Source organism: Heteronotia binoei, chromosome 7 (assembly GCF_032191835.1).
Source record: "Heteronotia binoei isolate CCM8104 ecotype False Entrance Well chromosome 7, APGP_CSIRO_Hbin_v1, whole genome shotgun sequence".
Classification (NCBI taxonomy): Eukaryota; Metazoa; Chordata; class Lepidosauria; order Squamata; family Gekkonidae; genus Heteronotia; species Heteronotia binoei.
The window spans coordinates 47,215,591-47,232,241 of NC_083229.1; the positions used below are offsets into that span (position 1 = coordinate 47,215,591).

At 39.1% G+C, this 16,651-nt stretch overlaps 1 protein-coding gene across 10 annotated transcripts in view; it reads right to left on the minus strand.

Moving 5' to 3' along the window:
* RALYL (RALY RNA binding protein like) overlaps positions 1–5,948 on the minus strand; it is a 488,219-nt gene extending 482,271 nt beyond the window's left edge. For 3 of the 10 annotated variants that reach the window (XM_060243563.1, XM_060243560.1, XM_060243557.1), the window contains exon 1: positions 4,649–5,706. The gene's annotated coding sequence lies outside the window, so the exon portion shown is untranslated. Of the gene's footprint in view, positions 1–4,648 lie in introns of all 10 variants that reach the window. The other 7 variants (XM_060243568.1, XM_060243566.1, XM_060243558.1 and 4 more) reach the window with 6 other exon arrangements.
* Between the last annotated feature and the right edge of the window lie 10,703 nt (positions 5,949–16,651).

Below are 16,651 nucleotides of genomic sequence, written 5' to 3' on the forward strand. Positions count from 1 at the left end.
AAAATCTGTCTAGTAATTTTATTACATAAATCAAATTATTTGTTTTAATTGTTTGTCAATGACGCATTGAATTATAAAATTACAGGCAACTGTGCAAGGATAATTCTTCACAGATAAATGATCCCAAATCAAAATCCAATTGATTCTCAAAGATTAAAGAAAGTAACCAAACCTAAAACAATTGCCTCTTTTAAAATTGAGCAATCTATTCTTCCACGAGCAGGAAAGAGAATCAGGCACTTGAAATACAACCTTAATCTTGAAACATTTCTTAGACAATTGAAACACCTTGAAATATTTCTTAGACTAACAAGTAAAACACTTTTTGGACAGTATATCATAAGAACATAAGAGAAGTCATGTTGGATCAGTCCAATACTCTGTGTCACACGGTGGCCAAATATGTGTGTGTGTGGGTGTCTATATATATGTAGACACACACGCATACACACACACTGTGGCTAATAGCCACTGATGGACCTCTGTTCCATATTTTTATCTAACCCCCTCTTTAAACTGGCCATGCGCTTGTGGCTGCCACCACCTCCTGCGGCAGTGAATTCCACATGTTAATCACCCTTTGGATGAAGAAGTACTTCCTTCTATCCGTTTTAACCTGACTGCTCAGCAGTTTAATTGAATGCTCACGAGTTCTTGTATTGTGAGAAAGGGAGAAAAGTACTTCTTTCTCTACTTTCTCCATCCCATATTGTATATCATATTGAAAATGATAGGTTTTGTCTTCTGAATAAGTAGCTACGGTAGCAATAGTTAGATTCGAGTCCAGTAGCACCTTAGAGACCAACAAGAGTTTACAAACATCCAATTAATCAATTTAAAGAAATTAAAGCAAGACTTAACTTCCAGGCAGAGCACTGGTTTTCATTTGTATGACAAGCAAAACTGCATGATACCAAGTTGACATGATGACTATTGGAAGTTTTGGCTTTGATCCAAAAACAACAGGTGGAGTGCTGCTTGAAGAACAAGAGTGCCTCCACACAATCTCACTACAGTCCACTTTGGTGCACTCAATAACATACAATGTCACACCTTTTCAAGACCAGTGAAGTCAATGGACGCAGATGGTGTAACTCTGTCTAGGATGACACTGGCAATCAATGGTACAGAGTTTAATAATACTGTCTTCTCACACATGATGTTCAGTTAATGATCCAGAAAGATCAACTATATGTGGGTCTTAATTGCAACAACAACAGTCGGCAATCACTTCACCTTGTCCTTGTATCAGGCCAATTCTGTGTCTACTGGGCTGAAAACTAGAAACCCTTCACATTGCCACTCAACCACTGTAACAACAAGAGTGGGGGAAAGGGGTGTTCAGTCAAGTCTGGGAACTCTGGCCTTTTTATAGCCAGAAGTAGCCTGGCGCCATGAGGGGATTCTGACCACAGCATGTCACACTGTTGCCAAAAACAAAACAAAATGAAGTGAAAAATAAAGAGGACAATGGAAAACTCTACAGACAAAACTAGATTTAAATGAACTGACTATGTTTTACTACTGATGAAGACAGAAAATCACAACCATCTCCTTTCCTTGGGTAATATCAGTTGGGATATTTCTACAGCAAATACAACAAGCAAGTCTGAGCCTATTCTTATTTTTAATTTGTTATTAAAACCCAAGGTATCTTATATCAATACTATTATGAAATACTGATGCAGCTACAGTGGCAGAAATCCTCCTCCTCTACCAGAAAAGCTGCTGTCCTTGATAGAGAATAAGCATCACAGAATGTAATGGAACTTACTTCTTAGTTAAATATTCACTGAATTAGGCTGTGAAAAGATAGGTCTTTCTAATAAATTCAGTGCACACTACTAGCACAGAGCCCAATCCTATATAGATTCTCTTGGAAATGTCACACTAAGTTCAATATGGCTTACTGCCAGATAAGTATGCTTAGGACAGCAGTAATAGTTACATTAATTCAAACAGCGAACTGCAAGTATAAATAAACAACATCCAATGTAGAGGCATCAAGGGATATATACTCAATGTGTCAGAACAGTACTCTCATTAAATGGAGGACACTCAGCACCTTGTTGAGACTCACTCTTAACTTGAGCAGATGCCTTTCCAGTTAATAATGATGTTCAAATTCTCAAAAACACACCCGTTCCAAATCTTTGTGAAAACCATTACGATAACTGAAATATTTAAGTTATAGTGCAGTTAATTTGCTGCATTCAAACATGACTACACACTTCAATATGCATTCACTACAAAATGTTTTTAATTTATAACCTGCAAATATTTCGCTGTCAGGCATTTGAAAACTCAGTGGATTATTAATATTATTCATAGGAATGTTATCTCCAGATCTCCAGTAAGTTAGTTAAGGAAGACTAAATTGAATCAGCAAGACATGGATGACAACAACAAACAAACAAAAAGACTTCTACATCATCATTAATGTTGCAACACTAACAAATTTCCACGCCTGCCTTATACATTGGTAGCCATACTCAACTCCGCATAGTATCAGACTTGGGTTTTGAAAGTAAGTCATACTGAAACAAGTTACAGTTAAAGACAAGTTTGTCTCCATCTTCCATTTATTTCAATATACTCTGCTAATGTCCATCTATTTGAATAGTTCTACAACTCAACAATGTTCAAGCTACATGTATAAAATACATATTTTTTTCCATTTTACACATTCATTTTAGAATATTGTAGGGGGCTTCAATAGCTACTTACCTTGAAGAAATGGAACTCCATTAGTATAAGTTCTCAGAAGAACCTTTTAAATTTGCAAACTTTCCTGCCAAAAGGTATATTTGACACAAAGCTTTATTTGTTGCCACATGCATCAGACACTTTTTGCAATCAATTTAATACCAAAGTGCATTAAGATGTGAAAATAATCAGGGGTGTTCTTTAAAACTATCCTATCGAATAAAGGAACATGTCAGCTGTTTGGTAAAGCTCTTTAAAAATAATAACACTGAACACATTTTAGTAGTAATATTAGATAAATGCAAAGGTTTCTAAGGCATTTTCCCTCAAGTAATGTTTTACAAATGTAACTGTCCCACACAGACAGTGAGTGCTCCAAACACATCACTGCTCTGCAACCTATATTTCCCACCAAAGGTGGGAATCCCAAATATACACTGTTGAAACTGGTGGGGCTAGCTTCCAAGTAAATGTGTTTAAACCTTAAATGTAATTCCTAATCCTTCTTAAATTTACTAAAAGGTATGGTATACTCATTGGGATATTAATACAGTAATGGCCTAATCCTTTGCATGCTTACTCAAAAGTAAATTCTAATGAGTGGGACTGGCCCCACATAATTATGTGATTAAGATTGCAAAATATATACTTGAAGCTAAAGTTTCATTCAAAGTAGTAAGGCATGCTTCTACACAGACATTTGAGGTTATTTGTAACCCAAGATTTCAAAGTTTGTTTTTCTGCAGGGCAGTCCTGCTTCACCCAGTTCCAGAAGGACTGAAATCTCTGTAATGTAGTGTTATTCTGTAAAAAGTATGCCTAATTTTTGGCACAACATTTATCTGATTTTCAATATACATATCAATATTATTATTCCTTGATGAATATAAATAAACTTTTTTCAGTGTAAATGATTTCCCATATGCATGTGCAAAGTGTTTCAAACTGCAGCGTGTAAACAGATGCTTGAAACAGCTCCTTTCTAACTCTGTATGCTAAATGAGATTATCTACTTTGCATTTGGTTAAAAACATTAAAATGTGACACTGTGTGCTTTGTGGTGGCTGAATGTGACAGACTGCAAATTTACAGAAGACTACAGCCTCACAGAATTTAACATACACTAAAATAAACACGCAATCTCCTGGTGCTTCAAGTCTGATTATACATTCAAGTGATATTTTTGCTGAATTATATTGAACAAAACCAAGAAAACAGTAAATCTTTCCTATGCACATTAAGAATTAGTCCTGCCCTTTTCCATCACTCTATCCAATCTCTGCAGTGCAATTAAAAACAATACAAGCAACACATTTATTTCCCAGTCATGATCTAGACATTGTCACTAATAACACTGATAACCATTACACTCACATAAGAACCAAAAGGAAGTATTTGCAGACAAACACTTTAGGAGCTAAGGCTGAAAGGGCAGGAGCAAGCAACTGCTTTTATCTCTACTAAAACCGGAGCAAAAGTTGGAACCAAGGATAAAAGGTTAGGAAGGTAGGGTGGAAACACTGTGTATGAGTAGTTACAAAAATGTTTCAAGCTCATAAACCAAGAAAGGGATGCTGCTGCGGAGTCTGTCTCAGACACCTAGTGGGCAGTAACAAAACCCCGACAGCTTTCTTTCTTACTCACAACAATCCAGTTCTGGCATTGTCAATTTCTTAACCCCCATCACAAAGTCCCTAACCAGGAGAGGAAGCTCATGTGTTCCATTCAGGTAAGCTCCTTTTATGTGCTCCAATCATGCAGCTTCACTAACCTGCACACAATTATTACACGGTTTTGCATGAATCCAAATAGAAAGAATAGCCTTGTCTTTATACCATTGCTTATATCTCCGCAGCTAAAGCACAAGAGATCCTTTGGGGGTGGGGGGGATTCTCGTAATGCAATTACAAAGAGTGGAAACGCCTACAAGGAGCTGAAGTACCTGCACTGGGGAGATGTTCAGTTGTTCACTTCATCTTCCGTTGACAAGGAAACCAAACCGCACTTCATTCTCCAGGAAAACCTTCCACTGCCATCTTTTGAAAATGTACTTATTTGTATATATGTGTATATCTATCAGCATTATGACACTCATTGTAAAATTATCTCGGTAAAAGAATTAAAAAAGTGAAATGCTGCAAAGAAACTATTTTTGGCTTTTTTGCAATATAATTTGGAAAGGGGGGATTTAAAAATGATCAACAGTACCAAGCTGCAAGAAAAGTTTCACATTATAATTGGGCATGAAAAACAGAAAAAGAAGAAAAGCTGCTGATTGCACCGGGCATCCAAAAAGGAAACAAAACCAAAAAAGCATTAAACAAAATTAGTATCTTGTTCAGTGGCCTGCACCAAAATTGCAGGAACACAAACTCTTTGTAAACACTGCTGTAAAATGCATTTTGGAATTTCATATATATATATATACAAAAAGCAAAAAGCAAAACAACATCATAAAAAATCTCTGCAAAAGAGAGTTAAGCAATATGCCCATATCTTATCTGTTTTGTGTTTTTTTAAAAAATGTATGCATAATAACTAACATTTTTGCCACAACAAAACCAGTTGCATATGTATAAGTAGGTATAGTTTAAACGCACTGACGTTATTACTGGACTGGCAAGTCTATTTCTCTCTCTCTCCCTCTTTTTTTTCCTCTTTAGATTCCCAGTGACTTCCAGTTCCAGCAACACCTTTTTCTCAGTTTAGTTAAACCATCGCATGCTAAGAAAAAAAAAACTTGTCATCAGAAAAAGGATCAAATCCATGAAAACAAAGAGGTGAAAAAATAAAAAAGCAGCAAAAACAAAAAAGGAAGAAAAAAAAGGACAAAAAAAGAGGACAAGAATGTCAGCGGAAAGGTACTCACCGAGCGGGAGTAAAAGGAAGGAATAAAAATGCGAGTTACTATAAAATACAGTATGGCGGTGGAAGAAGGAATGAGGCGCTTTTTTTTCCTCTTTAGTCTCTGCCTCAGGCAATGACCACGTGATTCGGAGCCAGGCTGACTCGCAGGCGGGGGGAAGGAGCAGGCGGGGAAGGGGTAAACCCCACCGGAGGAACCCAACTCGCTCAGAACAGCAATAGTGGCGCCGGCAGCAGCGGCGGCGGCGGCAGCAAGGAGGAGACTGGAGCCGGCAGTGATCGGAAAGGAGTCTTAGCTTCGGCAGCCCTGCGTGGCGCTGGCGGCGGCAGCAGCGGCAGCAGCAAACAGCAGCCAGACAAGCAGGTGCCCCACGCGCCGCACTAGACACGCGCGCGCGCGCGGGCTGACGGGCGGCCGGGCGCGCGCGCACTGAAGGAGAAGGCGGGGGGGGGGGAGAGAAAGGCGGGGGCGAAGCCAACCCGGGGGTCTGAGGAAAGCGCGCCTGTGAGAGGCTGCCGAATGCTTTGGCGAAGCAGCAGGCACACGCGTAGTGCACACTTGGTGGCCGCAAGTTGGGGCTCGGGGTGAAGCTCACACAACTTACGGCCCCCTCTTGTGGCGCCTCTCTCTCCCCGCCAAGCCGCCACTTGCCGCTGCCTCAACTCCAAAGTTACGGCGTTTCCCGCACGCTTACCGTCGCCTCCTGCCCCTGCCTTCACTTCAGATGCTTCTCCGTTTTCTGGCAATACAGACACGGCACTGCCCTGCCGGAGGGGGTGGGTTGGCCGCGGCAGAGGACGATGACGGTCCGTTTCCCTTGCTGAAGAAGACACCTTTCCATCCTCGGCCAAGCGTTGCAAGCGCCTCTCCTGGCCCCCGCTATGTGGGACACGAGATTGGCGACGCTCTTGAGGGGGGGGGGGGGGCGCGGATGTGCCGCCTTATCCGCCGACTGGTTTGTATTGTTTGGTCAAATACTTTAGAGTCGAACTGCCAGACGGTTAAAAGGATGATCTAGTCCTGGGATGGCCAAACTGTGGCTCATGAACCACAAGTGCCTCTTTGCACATATTGTGTGGCTCTCAAAGCCCCAATCACCCCATCAGCTGGCTTGGAGAAGGCATTTCTTTAAATCACTTCACCAAGCCAAATAGCAGCTTGGAGAAAGCATTTAAAGTTGCTTTCTTTCCACCTTTCCCATCTATTTGCCTACTGACTGTCCTGCCTTCCAGCTCTCAAACATCTGATGCTCACATTTCATCTCATGGCTCTCAGACATCTGACATTTATTCTCAGTGGCTCTTACATTAAGCAATTTTGGTCACAACTGATCTAGTCTGCACCGACCCTGGATTGTCACAACCTCACAGGGTTGGAAAGCCTGCCCTACAAATCCACTTCCTATGCATTGATTACAGTGCACAGCACTGAAGGAACTGCCCTGCTGTACATGAAGAAAGTGTCTTTTGTCTTGAAAAGACAATTTTTGTACTGAACTTGTTCAGAAACTCAGTTTATTGTTCAGCTGCAAACCCTACTTTCAACAAGAAAAAGGAATTTTCAACAACAAAGCCCCTTCCACTCTTTTAACTAACATTCAGCTGTTTTAAATATTTCTCAAAGTCTGTACAAATCCTTGCTTCATGCACTGCTTGGTTTGACTGTTTTTGGAATCATAATGCGAACCATCCACTTTATTAGATAGAACAAGCTGAGATCGCCCTGCAGTAGCAAAAGGGAAAATAATTTGGAAATCCTCACCCCAATATTTCTCTCTGCAGGCTTTCCAGGGTTTCACTACAGTAGGATGATTTCTGCCTCTCCATTAACTGACAGCTGCTCTCAACATTCTGCCCCTTTTAGAGCATGTTTTTGTCCTTATCACAGTTGTTTGAATGGATTTGGAGTCTCTGTGTTAATTTACAATCATTTTTCTCCTGAATGCCAAGAGTCTTCCAGATACTTGTCTAAGGATGGTCTGGTTTTGTTGCTTTTATAATAACATGGTCATCCACTTTACTATTACATTTAGCAAAAAATTGCAAGAGAGGAGAATAATTAGGAAATCTCCACTCCGTCCCCTCTTCTGCTCCACTATAGGGATGTCAAATACAGATCTAGAAGTGCCTTGAGATTGAGGGGTGGAGCCTGGGAAGGCCAGAGTTTGGGTAGGAGAGGAGCTCAGTATACTTAGAGTATATAATGTCATCAAGCCACCCTCCAGTACTGGTTTCCTCCAGGAGAACTGATCTTTGAAGTCTGGAGATCAGTCGTAATTTCAGGAGACCTCCCTGAAGATTGGCAGCCCTATACACCAGAATTCTCTGTGATCTTAGGGGGTCTGAGCAGTCTCTTTCTCCCTTTTAACTGGTATTGAGCTGTACTCTGGTCTTTTTCGGAAAATAGGAAAAACAAAGAGGGGAAAGAAACTTAACCCAAAAACTGGAGTAAGAAACCTGAAAGGTTAATACGCAATTCAAGGGCCAACATTAAAAACAAACTGTAAAATAAATCATAAACCAACATACATGTATTTATGTTGATTTATTATTTATTTTACAGTTTGTTTTTAATGTTTGGCCCTTGAATTGCGTATTAACCTTTCAGGTTTTTTACTCCACTTTTTGGGAAAATATTCAATTCCTTTTCTTTAAGGTTTCCCCCCCTGCAGATTAATTTCTAAAGTTATATTTTTCCATACCCAAGATGGCTTCCAAGTACGCTCTGCTTTGTCTGATGACCACAGTGGCAAGCTTTTATCATACACACAGGAGCCAGTTTACTGATAATATTGTGATGGCAAGTTACTGGGGTTGTTTCTGTTTGTTTGTATACATTATTTTAGGAGTCTGTAAGCCTTTTCTGGTGTCTTTGGTTGAGAAAGTAGGATAGAAATTTAAAAAATGCATGAAATATAAATAAATAAATAAAGCCACTGTCAGAGCAGTGGCTAATAGGATGGTGGCTGCAGACCCAAGCATATTTGCTAGGAGACAAGTGTCACTGAACTCAAAGTAATTGAATTTAAATTAAGCATGTTTAGGATTGAGCTGTAAAACTGAAGTTCATTGAAAGTGTGTATAATTAAAGTCAACATTAGTGCTCAGTAAGTGTATTGATGATCATAGTGTTAGTTTACTTATAAATCTTTTGGCTGATAGTAATATTTTTCCAGAATTATTACACTGCACATACTTGAGATTAATAGCAGACAGTTAAATCATTATTCAGTAAAATTGCCCCTACATAATCAACAGCTATCCCTTTAAATGACCAATTGATAATATTTTGGTTTATTCCCATTTTTAATTATCACTCCTATGTGTAAATTATTCAGCTATATTTTTGCATATTTTCTCTCATGTGGGTAAGTACTTCATGCACTTTTTAAAATTGAACTATTTTCCTCCAATCCCTCATTCCACTTTTTTCATGCCCCCAGTTCTCTCTAGGAAATAAGCATGAAGAATAGCAATTTTATCTTTGCACTCTGTAAACTTTTTATTACTAGGATTCAAAAAATTCTTTGTTTATTAATGTTATGTATAGTTCGTCTTGCTTGTTAAGACTTGGGGTGGATTACAAAATTCAGCAATGCAATTGGAACACTGTATTACGTACATCAAGAATGGTAGCCATGTTAGTCTGTCTGTAGCAGTAGAAAAAATCAAGTGTCCAGAAGCACCTAAAAGATTAACACAATTTGTGGTAGGGTATAAGCATTCATGAATCACTGCTCAATTATTCATATACAACTAGAATATGGGTCTATCTGTCCTTATATCTTGGAGAGTGGAGTGATTTCAGATGCAGAATGACAATAGCAGACAAATGACAACAGCATGGTTAATTGGATTAGGTGTGATATGCAGACGGGTAGTAAGCATGGAGAAATCCAGGACTTTTTTTGAGCAGGAATGCAGTTCCAGCTGGCTTGGCAGCTGGGGGTGTAGCCCACTATGCAAATGAGTTCCTGCTGGGTTTTTTATTCAAAAAAAGCCCTGGAGAAATCAGTATTGGTAATGAAACAGGAACCCTAGATCTCAGTTCAGTCTAGGACAATGCATTGCCCTTTGAAATTCCTTTGTAAGAGAACGTCTATTATTAGGTAAGCAACTGAATGCCCTGGAAGGTTACATTGTTCTCCCATTAGTTTTTGAATTTTGTGGTTTCTAATGTCAGACTTATGTCTATTCATTGTTGTTAGGCTGGCCACTGTTTGCCAACGTAGAGGGTGGAAGGCCACTGCTGACACCGTGATGGCATAAATCACAGGGATATGCACCTGAGATGGTATGGCTGATGTTGCTGGGTGCAGTGAAAGTGCTGCTAGGATCTATATGACAGCAAAGTTGGCGTCTTGGTTTGTTGCAGACCTTGTTATCAGAATTGTGTGTGAGAAGTTGTTTTACCTTAGCAGGCTGTCTGTAAGCAAGTGAAGGTCAGCCCCCCAGTGCCAGTGTGAGAAAAGTGTCACAATCCAGCATGGGTTGTAGGTTAAACTGGTTTGGGCTGTGAGATGTATGTAATCACCGGTGGTGTTCTGTTGTCATTTTCTTTGGGCTTGTCTTGTAATAAACATTAGAATAACATTGGAATACAAAGTTTGAAATTAAAACAGTATAAGATACAAGATAACAGATGCAAAAACTGGATTTGAGACATTAAGAAACAATGTAGTGGAAACAATGCATACAATAATTGGTGCAAAAGCACCCGCTTGAAAAATTCTATTTTGCTACAGCCCTATTTCCCTTTATAAAAATGCCTTCCTGAACAAATTGGTTTTACATATTCGGAAAGATAGAAGGGTGTGAACCTTCCTGATCTCTGGGAGGCCATTCCACAAAGTGGAAACCACAAAAAAAGAATGCTCAAATATGGACAGCTTCTGATTTTACCCATTTGCAGAGTGGCACCTTCAACAGACTTTGTTCAAATGAACTCAGTTATCAAGAAAAACAGTCCTTGAGATATATGAGTGAGGCCAGGATGGGCTTTGTAGGTGATTGTCAATATCTTGAACCTGGAAACCAGTAATAAAAATGGTTGTTTTGTGGTTTTTGTGGATGATGTATGGCTTTTTGCATATTTCCTAGCAGCTTTTTATTTTTGTATTTACAAATTATCAGCAGAGTTGTACATTTTCTAATTAATAGGTGTGCATAAAGAGAGAGAGATATGAAGGTGCCATGTAAATGCCTTAGAAATCCTCAATTTATTAGTACCCGCAAGATCAAGATGTCTTTAATACCTATGCAGTAGTCCGCACATATATGACAAACCTCTAAGACCTTAGCGTATGTTATGCTGTGAATCTGGTAATCTATTAAATATCTACTGCATTAGAAACAGTAAATGTTATTATATTCATATATAACGTTTTAAAAACTATGATTATGTCATTCCCTTTTAAATATGTACTGATTGAATTTTTGATCAATTATTTGCAGTTCCAAGCAGGATTGTCCCTCAATTTGAAATATTAGATATTTACGGCTTTTTTGTATAGTAACAAAAGAAAATTTATATGTATATATTTATATGTTTCTGCATTTATATGTATATGCCTGTCAAAGTGACCATCTTGTACACATCCCAGCATATGGTGAATATTTGGGGGGTGGGGGGTTTAATTGTATAGGACACATTATCAAGAATTCATGCCACCTAAAATAAATTGATTTGGCTGCCTATCTGCTGCAATATGACTGCAACTTTGCTACTAACTTCTTCAGGAATGTGATTGTACTGTTGAGCTGTGATTTTGTATTTGGGAAACTACATTACTAGACCAGCAGCTCTGGCAATTACAGACCGGACACAGAATCCTGCAGTATCTCTTCTGCTTTCTCTCACCCCCAAAGACTTCAACAACCATACAGGAAACGCTTGAAAGATGGGAACGCTACATGCAAGAAAGACCATGGCTAATATGGTCAGGGATGGTACAGCATCCAGCAGTACTCAGTGAAACTTCACAGTCAGCCTTGGGATCACAGTTGCACTTCATTATGTCTTGGTCACACTCCTGAATCCTGCATCTGCCTATAGTTAATTGCTGCATTCTGATTATTAGAGTTGTGTTGTCTTCTCAGAGATGACTGCATGTTTGCTTTCCAGCTAAAGGAACGCACCCTTGGTCTTTCTGAAACTGCATGCCTGTTTTCTGCTCTGTAACTTGCTAGAAAAGTTATTCTGGACTCTAGTCCAGTTTGCACATTACAGTGAACATACATGTATGTCCTGCATGTACAACCGTTTATAAGAAAAAGCCTGTGCATGTTTACTTTGCAATTGAAGCCAGAACTCTGGGAAAATGTGCCGTTCGTATATCATTTTAGCTGTGTATGCATTGAATGATAATTACTCAATGCACATATATTTTTAAAAGAAATCAATGTACACAGATTGTACATTTGTTCACTAACATGTGAACAGGAGGGGGGGGGGTGAGAGAGAGATGGGTATGTGTTTGTGTGTATTTTGACTTAAGCACTGTTGAAACTGCATTGTTCAAGGCTGATTTAATGACCTGAAGATAACACTGTGTATTTTACCATGGGAGAGCAAGGCTTAGAAATTACAGCAAGACTTCCATTTCTCAGCCTAGTTAAGGTTGTGAAAGCTAAAGAAATGAACTCTCAAGTCTCTAATGGTTTGTTCCAGCAAAGAGTTATGAGGGAGTAGTGCTGATCCAATAGAAATAATACAAAGGATGTGGTTTCTTTATTCAAGAAACATAAGAAGAAATAACCAGTGTGTGGATCCTGTGCTTCAGGCTGATGGTCTAGGAAGAGCACTGCCCAGCATAGGTCATGAGGCACTGAGCATCTGGCTGGGAGGAATGATGTTTTCTTAAGATCTAAAGAGATAAATCTCACTAAACATTTTAGGTGCCCAGTTTCTTTCATATAAGCAAACCGCATTGTATAAGCCCTCTTAATATGGCCAAAATATCCTGCACCCTCCCCTAACTCAGGCCTATGGCAAGCACACGTATGATAGACACAGCTTCCGAAGAACTCAGCAGTCTGGAATTATTCCACTGTTCAACACCTGAACAAAAATGTCAGAAAATGAATCTGTAATACTACAGTCATCTCACAGTAGGAAGAAGCTAAATGGAGGTCCTCTGAAAGGGTGTTGCATCTCAGTAAAAACACAAGTATGAAGTACAGGAGAATTCAGTGAGTACTGGCTATATGTAGAAGCCTGGTGTTCATACAGATTTTGCCTGAGCTACAATGTTCAAAACTCCTCTCCACCCTTATGCATCTGAAGGCTGGGAAAATGACACTCTGCTGGCATTCATTTTTAAATGACATGCATGCTTACTAGAAGGAAAACTATGCCTTATCTGAAATTTGCCACCCAAAGACTTTTGCTTCATATTTTTTTTCAAAACAAGATCATTTTTGCTAGAGTGAAAAAGTACAATACTTTCCAAGTAACAGTAAAAGCAATTACTTCTTAGGCTTTAGTTTTAAGGAAATACTTTAAAATCATGCAGATCACCATACAATGTATCACTCCTCTATGGTTTAGTATGATTAATAAAGTGGTACAGAGCCAGTTTTTTTTTTAAAAAAAACAACCTTTTTAAACTATGTATTTTAAAAATCGTTTAGTCAGAATTGAATTTAAATTCTCCCATTTACATTTATATAATTTCTAGTCACAAATAATAATAATAATAATAATAATAATAATAATAATAATAATAAATTTATTTTTATATCCCGCCCTCCCCCGCCAAAGGCGGGCTCAGGGCGGCTTACAGACATGGCATTCCATGATTCAAATAAAACAATATACACAACAATTTAATATAATCAGTATACAAATACTAATCATCCAATAAATCTAATTAAAACACAATCCCTTGAAATAAAATTTTTAAAATGTCCTTTCACATACAGTTTTTATCATTACACAAAAGCAACATTTATTTTTTCCTCAATAACATAGTTGTTTATACCCTGCTTTTCATTCAAGATTGGTTCCATAAGCAGTTTACAACAGTTAAAATCCATGAAATATCTATACGTAGAGGTGGTGACTAACTAGTTTGTACCATCACTATGCACTAATTTGTCTCCTTGTAAATCTGCGATGAATGCTCTGCTTAGATTTGTAAGTTTAAAGTAGTATTTGGAACCACCACTGCTACCAAATCCTTAATTGTGACCATATTCACTGTTAACCTGCCGTCTCCATTTTGTATGCTGAAAATTTTCATGCTGCATAGTAAGATCCTCTATGTTGTACATCAAACCTGGGTAAAAATTCTCTGGTCCCAAAGTGAATTACAGAAAGGTTTCTATCCAGGAACTCATTTGCATATTAGACCACACCCCTGATGTCACATCCACAAAACAGGAAGAATCTGTATAACCATCCACAAAATGGCTGCTGCAGAAGGTAGAGTCAATTGCAATATATCAGGTAGTAAGATTATGCATTATTACTCTAATAGTAGGTCTCTCTCGTGGGACTCGTGGGCATTCGATGAAATTGCTGAGCAGACAGGTTAAAACGGATAAAAGGAAGTACTTCTTCACCCAAAGGGTGATTAACATGTGGAATTCACTTCCACAGGAGGTGGTGGTGGCCACAAGCATGGTCACCTTCAAGAGGGGTTTAGATAAAAATATGGAGCAGAGGTCCATCAGTGGCTATTAGCCACAGTGTGTGTGTATAGGTGGGTCTTACAGGCCCACCTCTTCAAACTAGCCTTCACCTAATACCGAGCCAAGAAAGTTTCATTGGACATGTTTTAGCCACTGAATTTTATTAAGACCTAAGTTATAGCACCACAATGTTAATTTTAATATAGTTGTTAATGGTTTAATGATGATTTTATTATTGAAATTGTAATTTACTATGTATGGTTTTATTGTATTTTATACTTGTATATTGTGAGCCGCCCTGAGCCTGCCCTGGCGGGGAGGGCGGGATATAAATAAAAATTATTATTATTATTATTATTATTATTATTATTAAAAGCAAAGATCTCTCCTAATTCTCTCTACCAAGTCTTTTAGCTAATTTCCCCATCAAAATAAGAGACTTAGAGCATTGCCTATAACAGATGGGTGATATAAAAATACTCTCCCTGAAATTCTGCTCAGTCACTGCCAATCTAAATACAAAATACTGGTCTTTCTAGATCTAGTCTGACTCAGTATGAGGCAGCTCTATGTACAGAACAGATCATCATACTTTTAAATATGTATAACTTCTGCAGAACTGCTGATGAAAGTTGAATTCTGGACTTAGCTCTTTAAACTTTTTTGAGACTGGAAAATGATGTTTCCAGGCTGCCAGCACCTCTATGCAAGTGTCTGACCAGGAGCACTCCTCACATAAGGCCCTCATAACTTATGTACACATTTTGCAGTTCAATAAGCACAAAATGCTGGATCTGATTTTACATTTTTCTTCCCCAGAGGAATCCCCATGGAACCATGTACATGAAAAATATTACATCCACATGGACTTTGTGGGAAACATCTATGAAGCAGAAATAAGATGTCTATTCACTTTGGTTTACATATCTTTTATTAAAGTTCCATTACATTTTTTTTTATCTTGAGTGTTCTTCAAGGGACAGAAAAGTTTTACATCAATTCAAAATGCTAAAGAAATATAGCTGAAATTAGGAGTTGGTGTTCAGGATTGCTACTTAGCCAAAGAGTGTGAATTTCAGCCCCACCGATAATACTCAGCAACTGTAGCTTTAAGAAATGAATTCCCTCAGTGGCCATTGCTAGGCCTCCACACAGTATTGCCTGCCTTTAAACCTTGACTTTGATCAATTAAAAAAAGGGGGGAAGCAGGGAAAGGAGAGAGGCTACGGAGATTAGGGAAAGAAAAATGAGATGTCCCATACAAGTCCTTGCAGATCCCCCACTTGCATATGTTAAATAATAACAGTTTGCTACAACAAGATATATAATAAGATAGTGATCAGTAATGCTGATAAATGGTTTTCAGCTTTTCCAGACTCAGGACACATTTTTATTCCTCAGCGCAGCATGAGATCCATTGTGCTGAAGCCATGTGGCAGGGAGTTACATAGCATCACAGTCATGTGACACCCAAAAACTGAGATAGGGGGAAAAAACCACCAGTTACTTATGGAGGAGGGGGCATTCAGCAAGAGTGTACAGAACATCTGATGATCAGCCAGTGCAAATACGTGGGTATTACCGGTATGTCACGTGAGGGAAGAAAGAGAGCAAGGAAGAGGTTCTGAGGGAAGCTCAAGGCAAGAAAGAGGTTTTGAAATAAGCTTCCAGTCCCCAGGTCAAGGCAGGGGGGAGCCCAGTTTTGCAGGCTCCTTCCTGCTTTTAAATCTGTGCAGGGCACACTCCTGAAGAGCTCTGGTGTTCTGCAGTATGTCTGGTGTGATGATGTCACCTGGAAGTGATGTCAGGTAAGATTTGGCAACCCTAAAATTGCCTGTGTTTTGGACTGTGTGTGTGTTTTGGACTGTGTGTTTTGGACTGTGTGTGTAGGCAGAACCAGTCTTTCTAGTAAGGCAGGAAGAGAAATGAGCAGAGTTTCTGTTTGTTTGGAGGAAAGCTCCGCCTATGCTCCTCTGCTTTTGTTTTCCAGTTTCCAGAATTGCCACAGTGAGATCACAAAAGTGTGTGCTTGCAAACTGTTTATCTTGGCTACTTTGTGAGTGTGTATTTAGTGGAAGTGCAGTCAGCTGCTGGGGGTCAAGGAAATGAAGACTATATTCAGGGGAACTGCACTGCTGTATTTTTATTTGTTTATTTTAGTGAATGAGAAAGTCTCTTGGCTCCTCCTCCAAAGGCTCCTGGCTCCACGTCTCAATTCCCCAGGTATTTTCTGAGTTGGACTTGGCAACCTTATTTTAAAGCTGCTTGTGGAAGTCAGCACTGAGTGTCCCTACCTTGCTGTCTTAATGCTTCTCTAAGATGGTGCACGAAGAGAGGCGAGAGGTATGGCACCCTTTCTCTTTTTGCATTCTCATGAGAGCATCAAGTCCTTCCAAAGAAACAGCAAAAAAAGAAAAGAAAAACAACTTTAGAGGGGCTTGCAACG